Raw genomic sequence first — 9,439 nt, forward strand, 5'->3', positions numbered from 1 at the left:
GAACTAGCCAGAATCTTATCTCTCGCTCTCTTCTCAAAAACGCATGCACCTAGATAGAAGCAAGGAGCATGAAAGTGTTCGAACATTTTAAAAGACTCGAACCATTGAATGAAAAATATATAAATATATATATACCAAAATTAAAATTGCAACAAAATCTTTTGTTAAGCAATGCACTTATACCATAACTCATCATTATTGAATTCAAGAGAAAATTTCATTCAAATTTTTATGTGTAGTTATCATTTTTTTTCTAAGAAACTCAACCTAATTATTCATATATGCTGTCCAATTTAGCCTTATTTTAACTAAAACAAATATTGTGTACCTTCTGAACAACATTTTGTTGCTTGATACCATCACCGGCTGTCATAAACTTGCAAAAGTAATAAATGCATAAAACCACATGTGATAATCATTGGATCACAGCAAAACAAAAAGTGCCTTACTGAATCTCGTTTCCAAATACCATGGAGTAATAATGATTCCTTTTCTTTTCAATAAAAAGAAAAGCATGCAAGTAAAAAACTGTGTTTTTTTTAATAAAGTAAAACTATGTTAATAAAACCATTCCATAATAAATGCTACAATATTAAAATTAAATCTATTAATGGCATTAATATCTAAGAATGTTTTATTAATGTTTAATTTTGTGCATAAAACATGACAAATTTATATCTAAGAAAAAGTACTGTTGAAGATAGTAATCGTGCTATGATAACTACTTAAAAAATGTGTACCACTCCAGTCATTCATCAACACAAGCCCAAAAATATGATATGCTGCCTCATTCACATGCACAGGCTTTCCAAGTCATTTCCTGGACCAACTGCAGCCTACAAGCAATCATGAGAATTATTACATAACAAAGAGAAAATGAATAGTTGAGCGTATCATTAGCAAAGGATACAATATAGTAATTTGCTTAATAAAAATTAGAGGAAGAGATATCCATGTAGAGCTAACATGGACAACTTTTCCTTATTGTAAAACTTTTACCATTTCCAGCTCGTAGTCTAACTTCAATGTTGGCCCAAAATATGGCGGAGATTTTCCACTTGGATGACCTTGACCTCTGTATGATAAAACAAAAAGCAACCATATGAAAAAGAATCCTTATAAAGCATGATGACTAGTTCAATCTAAAAATTACACTAGGAAAGTGTTATAGTCCATCCAAATAATTGTTCGCCATTTTTTATCATTGTTATAGTCCATCTGTGATCATTGTTCAATTTCTTATCTACTCTATATAAAAATGATTCAAAATTAAAAATTTGTCTCATACAGATTTTCCCAGCAAGTACACATGATGCTAAGCATAGAGGTAGCACAGATCCAGACATGTTTTTCGTGTTACAAGCAAATATCATAGTTATTATGCCAAGATATTTTATAGGTACTGCTTGATGAAACATATCTAAATATATATATACATATATATGACTAGGGAAAGGTTTAATTTCCTCTATTTTTTTTTCTCTCTTGTTTGGTAGTTAGGGGAAAAAATAATTCTAGGAAAACTAATATTTGATAGAAGGATTGAAAACTCATAATGAGAAGAGAGAAATGGAGGTCAAGAGATAGAAAAGAAGAAAGCATAGTGAAATGGGGAAGAAAATGAGAAGAGGGGATGAGGTGAGAGATAGAGAGAGAAATTGGATAGAAATTTAGAGTGAGAAAGAGAAAAGCTAGAGCAAAGTAATGGCTCTTATTCCATGATCATTAATTCTTCATAAATTTTAGTTCAATTTTTGTCCATGTTTTTCCCTGTACCTCTTTTTTTCCAGTTACCAAACAAGAATAACAAAGCCTTAAATAAAGAAAGAGAAAACAGTAAACATAAGTTCTAACCTCAGTTGAATAATGTCCGTTCCAGAGAATACAATAGATCATGCTCGCCCATGGTATGCAATGGTAAGGTGAAACCTGAAAACCAATGAAAATATTTCTTCACAAACTTGAAAGAGTACAATTATATAAATATGTATATATACGTACACACACATGTACATATGCTGTATTGAGCCAAAAGACTTAAACTATACATTAACAACAATACCAGTTGAGTGGAATCGCGTTCAATTTCACTTTTAATGTCTTTTATAAGTTGCCTGGATGTGCACTATTGCATGATCATAATTATTATGGTAAGCTAATAAAGTTCATTCATATATCATAGCTACAAATAAAAATATATGATTTATTAAAAATAATTAATTCAACAACACAACTCTGAATATATATTGTTAATTCTATCACATTTCAGTTGAAAGACATTACATTAAAGAAGGCTAATTTATTTCAGAAGAAAACAACTGAAACAAAAACTATCATAGTTAAAAACTCTTTGTATGTATCAACTACTAGGCCTAATATTAAAAGGATGATGCTTCTTATATCTTTCTTCACTTTTAATTAATTTAAAGCACATTATCCTCCGCTTATTAATTATACAAATATAAAATTATATGCTTAGATGCATAAGTAATAGAATTTTTTATACATTAGTTGAATACAGAATCAAACAAACTTTTGATCCTATCCATATTTGTGCAGTTCCTCTGGTTCAAACCTCCAAACAAGTCCCAATCCTTGGGAAACCTGCTTTGCAACACTACTGTCTATGCTTGGCTTGCTTCTATTTCTATACCTCATTGGAAATCTACAGGTTAAATTAATATATATAACTCATTGATTAATCCTTCAATTCTCAGTTAATTATCATTATAATTAAGTCTCACATTATTATAAATCATCTCTATATTGGCACACACACATATATATATATTCTAATAAAGAAAAAGTATATATATAATTATATGTGCAGATTAATCCTTGGGTTATTAAATTTGAACAATATATTGAAAATATAATATTATATAATTGGGGCAAACAGTTATATATGCAACTAGCTACACAGACAACAGAGGACAAAAGATACAATAAGAAAGTGGAGATAAAAAGGCTAATGAAAGCAAAAGACAGATTCAGGCCCAAAAATTAATCCTTAACATATTAAACCATTCACACCCCCTTAATGAAATTTCATAGTCCCTAAACACAGATTAAAACTATATAAAACGTCCCACGAATTCATAGCCATCCTAAGAAATGAAAACGAAAAATTGGAACCGTAAACCACTAAGGAAATCTATGAATTTGTACCTCTTACTATGGCCGGTTCTTGGTGGTTCCTTCTTCTCCTCAACTTAGTCCACAAGGCTATGAACACAACAAAACCATTTGACATGAATTTGGTACTCAGAATCTAAGAGAAAAATCAACACAAAATAGGTTCGGACTTACGTTTTTCTTCTGACTATTCTTGTACCGAACTTCCAATAACACTCCCTCTTTCTCTTGCTTTCTTCTACAATCAAAACAAAGGTTCTAAGGACATGTCTACGGTCTATAACCCAAGGAAAAACTAAAGAAATGACTTACCTTACCTTCTTCTTCTTGGACCCGAAGTGGTCGTACACTTTAAGAACACAATGTATGACGACTACAGGAACAAAGGAGTGATGGATGACGACTACGTAACCACCATCCACTTATCAAGTGACCACAAGATTCCCTAAATTGCTATAAATTATGATCATTCGAAAGTTCTAATGTATTATATGAAGGATTTGAGAAAGTTTAGGCTCCTATGAGTACCAATACGATGCATATTTATTAAAATGAAAAAGATAATATACTAATCTGGCACTTCATTTTTAGACGAAGTTACAAATACCAAATTTCTTCTCATTGATTGACCAACCAACACAAGTGGGTGCTGCCCCAACTTATTTTTTTCATTATACTGAAAAGATGGGAATCAAAAACACTAAAGACCGATTTACTAGAAAAATGATAAAAATAAAAATAAAAACCTTGTTAATTTATATACTTATTTATTTGCGTGGAATGTGTATCATTATTTATTGATTATACCAAAAAAAAAAGAGTGGAGTTACCTCTTAATATTCTAAGCTCGGCTTTATTCTTTGCATCAATATCTCGATGGCTTTGTAGTTTCTTTGAAAGTGTTATGCTTCAAAAATAGGTCAGTAAATGCCACCCTCAAGTTCTTAACCTCTCTACTAATTCACTTGGTGTCCTTTTCCTGCAAGATCCTAGAAAATGGAGCAGGATCCACCAAAAACTGAGATCAGTCTACAGATCAGTGCTTGAAGTATCATACAAAAATAAAACTGTAAAACCCACATAGCTCTTACCATTTTCTAAAAGTTTTTTCAAGACTACAGTATGTATTCCATCTTTTAGATACCACAGATTGTCAACAGCAGCAACTAAATTACTTAAGATGTTCTTAGTCTATTCAGAGGCACTCTGTTGATCACCTTCCATCTGTTTCGGAAGGTCACATAAAGATGAACTTTCTGTTGCACCAGTTTCCGTAAGACGACTAAGAAAAGCCTCATGAAAAGTAGATTCAGATTCATCTAAAATACAATATAAAACTTCCTTATCAACAAACACTTCAAACACTATTTCCCTGATGACTCTTCCAGTTTGCAGGCATGGGTTATAGAGCCCTTATAGGTGCAAAGCAATTAAACTTGTAACTAAACTATACTAAATTTCTATGACTAGAATGACAGTAAATGTAGAAGCAAATATTACATCCTTATGTTAATAAAACAGATCTAATGATCCACAGAACAAAAACCAATTGTTATCTTAAAAAATAAAAACTCATGGTAAGCAGACAAGATAGGAGGTCCTAGTCAGGAATACAGTTCAAAGAGACTGAGAAACAATAACAACTAAATGCAATCATTATTTTATTGCCATATTTTCCCGTACCTTTTGAACAAAAAAAATAATAGTCTCTATTTTAGGAAAATTTTATAAATTATATTATGACAAAAATCACTCAACAAACCCCCACTACCCAAAAATTAGATGAACTGTAAAAAGTGTCCTCACCCTCGACAATAGACATGTAATCAACGTCTTGCCTGCAGCTTGTTTCTCTTGTATGAATCGAACATGATTCCAAGTCACGAGCAAGCTATTGTCAAACATGCAAAAAAAAAACAAACAAACAAAGAGATCTGTTTTCTTTCCTAAGAAAAATGGCTCAAAATATTATGTGTGATCTCCTATTTTACTTGTTATGCATGGTAATATTCCACCTAAAGACATCCATCCACTTATCCTTGTCTTCTTCAAGAACTTGAACATGTAATATGGGGAAAGAGCTTGATAAACATCTGGGTTCCAGCGAAATATATTATACAAGCCAAAGGTACTGATGCATAGTAGCCACGTCAACACAATTGGGGCAAAGAAGAATCCAACTCGGTGCGTATCATAATGTTGAAGAGCAAATAGGAAAAATAATATGAAGCAAGTTATTGGAATCACATCATCTGGAATTCAGTCAGATAGGGATATTAAGGCAAATATGATCAGCTAAAACCACAATAAATTCATTAGTGTTGTATTTAACTTTTAATGAATCTTCTATGCTATACACAAAAGCATAATAAAAGACAAATATTTTCGTACAAGGCATATTTATAGCTAACCTTACTGCACAAATAATCCAGAAAATAAGAATTATTAAAAAGCAGTTGCGCAGTAAAAAGGTATCAGAATATAACCAAACCACGAAGTTGTGCTAAAACATAAAATGTAAAATAAAGTTATCCTCTCAAGTCAAATCAACAACTTCAAAAACTAACAAAATATGAAAAGAACAACAAGTATTTACATTCATAGATAACTCCTTCCCTATAGATACTTTATTCCTATATATGCATAACAACAAACATGTAGAGAATAACTAATTACCATGGTTGAAGATGAATCGAAACTTGGGCTAATGAGAGAGATGGAAAGGCTTTTTGATACGAATTGTAACCAATGCATTTTTGGGGTCAAATACTTAATTGAAGTCATATCTTGAGTATAAATAGATATGGATCGAAACTTGCAAAAAGAATATAGTCCTAAAAATGAAAACAACAACATATATGTTCCACCATTTTCGTGAGCCACAGCGCCAAATGTGTATGGATTACAATTGAAACATCAGGAATTTTGTGTAGATGTGCATTACAGCTTATGATTAAGAACTTCTTTCTATCTATCACCAACTCTTTACTTTGCAACAAAATCATAAGGGACCTTTCTAATAAGCAGGAATAACTTCTGATCATGCCTAAACTTAGTACAACAGGAAGGATCCCCTTTCAGCACCATCTGAAGCCCACCATAAGAAACATATATCCCCCTGAAACAAAATACAAATTTTGTAAGAGGTCATATTGATTTAGATAAAAAAAATCCATAACCCAAGAAATGAGACAATTCTATGATTGTATGAGATACAATCTTCATGTGTGTACGACGAACACCTTGTATGTCCAAATATTAATTACATTACTTACACTTTTCACTCAGACCTTGAGCCTTCTTCTGGCAGTTTATAGAGCAATCCATGCATAACGTATTCAAATTTGTCAGCAAGAGATTTTCGCTAAGCTTGGAAAGGAAGCACAAAGCGAGTACATTTTATGTAACTTTAGCGTTTTTGCTACTTCACAATCACATCAGAGAAAAATAGTTTGAACAAGTTAAAAAGAACATAAATAGAACAAAAGAATACTTGTACTATCTTTTTTAAAAGTGATTTTCATATTAATGGTCAATAAAGAGACCTTGGACAATGAAAAATTGTTGAGGTAGATCATTAGAAGAGTCTAAGCTCCTACCTTCCCAACTCAGGCTATTCCAACAGGTATAGCCCCTTTAACCTGAAAACAGATATTCCTTTGTTTTTACTTGATCTAGTTGTTGTTGTTGGAACTTAGCACGTTTTTCCAGATATCCTCCTCTAGCTATATATATATATATGGTCATTCCATTTTTAACCTACGCTCCACCACCACCACAAATCACTACTGGAAACTTGCACGTGAATAAAATGCACAATCCAGACCCAACCCACGATCTCGCAAAAGTGAGACCTCCCACAAACCACATTAGATAAGAAAAAAAAAGAAGAAAAAAATATACATTCGATAGAGAAACTTACCAAGTGTGAACCCTGAACCTAAGTCATCGTCCACAGCGTGCCAAGGTGAAGAAGAAGAAGAAGAAGAAGCCATCTGTAACGACCCAAATTTGCTAATAAGGCTTAAGGGCCTTGATTGGTGTGCTGGGAGGGCATAAATGGGATTAGAATGAATGTTATTGATTTAAATGCGTAAATGTATGATTAATAGTGTGTTTATGATAATTAGTTGTAATGACCCACTAATCTAGACTTTTGGACCATTAACGAAACTATACATAAAACTTACATTTTTGCGAAAATACCATACTTTATTGGAAACTTGTAGAAATAGAGTTACTTTCATAAATAAGTAGGTTATGGGTACCCATTGTCTTTAAAACAAAACATAACTTAAAGTAAAAAGACATTACATAGATAGTGCGGAAAATACATGTAAAAAGACATGAAACAAAACTACATCCTCGAATCGAATAACGCTCGGCTCCTTGACTCCATTCACCATCGATACACATTCTCTAAGCGTCCACGAATCTTACCACCTCTAAAGCTATTTTCCTGCACATAAAACAAAAAGGAATGAGCCTAATGCCCAGCAAGGAAAATCTAACACATAGTCATAAACATGAATTTCATAATAATCATAAAGATATATCATAACACTTATTACATACACTTATTATAATGGCCATTATTACTTGGGGTCCCATAGACTAAACAAGTCATATGCCCATGGGATTAGTGGGGTCCTACTAGCTAAGTAGGTCATATGCCCATAACCCATTTGGGGTCTTGTTAGTCATATGGGTCATATGCCCAAGCCTACAAACATATATACATACATATCATAACACATTTAATAACATAAAACATAAGATAACATAAACATATAACATATAACATATTGATTCTAGCCTATTTTCCTTACCAAAGTTACCGGGATATGTGGACTGAGTTGGGACTTTTGGAACACTCCTAAAACCATATATAAAGGGTGAGTAGATTTGAAGAAAAGAGATGAAATGAAAGGAATGGAAAGACTAAACCATTGAAAGTCACACTTACCAAAACTTATGTGCTCAAGAACTTAGATTCCCTAACCAAAATGAGAATGAGGTTAGAAGACTGAGTAGAAGACTAAGAGAAGGGAAACATAACATAAAACAAATGAACTAGAGTTTTGGTTTACCTCAAAGTCTTGTAAGACCAATCTACACCACAACCGAAATACTATAGAACCTTACTTCCCAAAGTGTTTGATAAGCTTATGATGTTTAAGCTTATGATTTTCCCAAAACCCAGGTGTTTAACTCTCACACTCTCCTAGCACTTGCAGCTTCTGAACTTAGAGTAAAAGGTGAATAATGGCTGGGTACTAGGTCCTATTTATAGAGTTTGGGAATGAAGGAATCTTGATTCTAGTTGAATAAAAATAATAGCTTTTTAGGTGAAAATAATTTGAATAATCGTTCAGCAGAGGCTGAAGACTCGTTCAAAAGATGCTGGCCTTATGAAGAAGTTGAATGGCTGAGAGGGAAAAGAATTCAAAAATTTTTGAATATACACTGAAGGAGGCGATATATCGCCTGGGCCAGTATGCCCGAGGCAACCGTGCATCCTCTCGTGTTTTCCGTATCTACGTGCTGCGATATATCCCCCCCTATAGCTGCGATATATCGGCACACGCTGATTAATTAAACACGAAATTACACATTTTTAGCTAAGTTTGAATGGGGTAAGCAGCCTTGACTAAGCCCTCAACGTATTCAAAGCTGCTGACTGACCCTATAACATTCAAACTTTACCCTTATTTAATTTAATCCTCAAAAATACTAAATCCTTAATCACCCATTCATAACATGTGCTTAAAATCCTATTGGTTGATATCTAAACCTTATAGTATAACAAATATTATCCTTAATATCAGTCATATAATCAAACCTTAGGTTATACTTAATATTCTTAAACTATAGGTCAAACTTAGAAAATCTATAAGTATTACTATGAGTGTCCAAATAATTCCCGGTCTGAACCAAAAATCCACAGTTACAAAGATGACACTATACATACTATAATACTACTATCTAACTAGCTAAGTAAAGTTCTTGGACTCTACATTAGTGATATTATATGATGATGTGATATATATGTTTGAGATATATGCGAGAACCACATTATGATGTGAATAATTCTGCAGCCGGCGACTCGAGGCGATCCTAGGGCTAGATAACAGGAAAAGTCACAACGGGGCATTATAATTGACTTTGGACAAGTCAAGGGTATTTTAGGTATCGAGTAGTGATTTAGACTATCGGGTGATGAAAATAAATAATTGGAGATATATCTGAGGTTAGGATGTCTAGGCAAGATTATTGGGGGATTTTACCGTTTTGGCCTCGGGGA

General features: G+C 32.9%; 1 pseudogene; it reads right to left on the reverse strand.

The window, feature by feature from the left end:
- Positions 1-5,976: 5,976 nt before the first annotated feature.
- LOC133832067 (DNA-directed RNA polymerases II and V subunit 8A-like) lies at positions 5,977-6,882 on the reverse strand (annotated as a pseudogene).
- Positions 6,883-9,439: the final 2,557 nt, after the last annotated feature.

The sequence above is a fragment of the Humulus lupulus genome, chromosome 4 (genome assembly GCF_963169125.1).
Source record: "Humulus lupulus chromosome 4, drHumLupu1.1, whole genome shotgun sequence".
In the NCBI taxonomy this organism is placed as follows: Eukaryota; Viridiplantae; Streptophyta; class Magnoliopsida; order Rosales; family Cannabaceae; genus Humulus; species Humulus lupulus.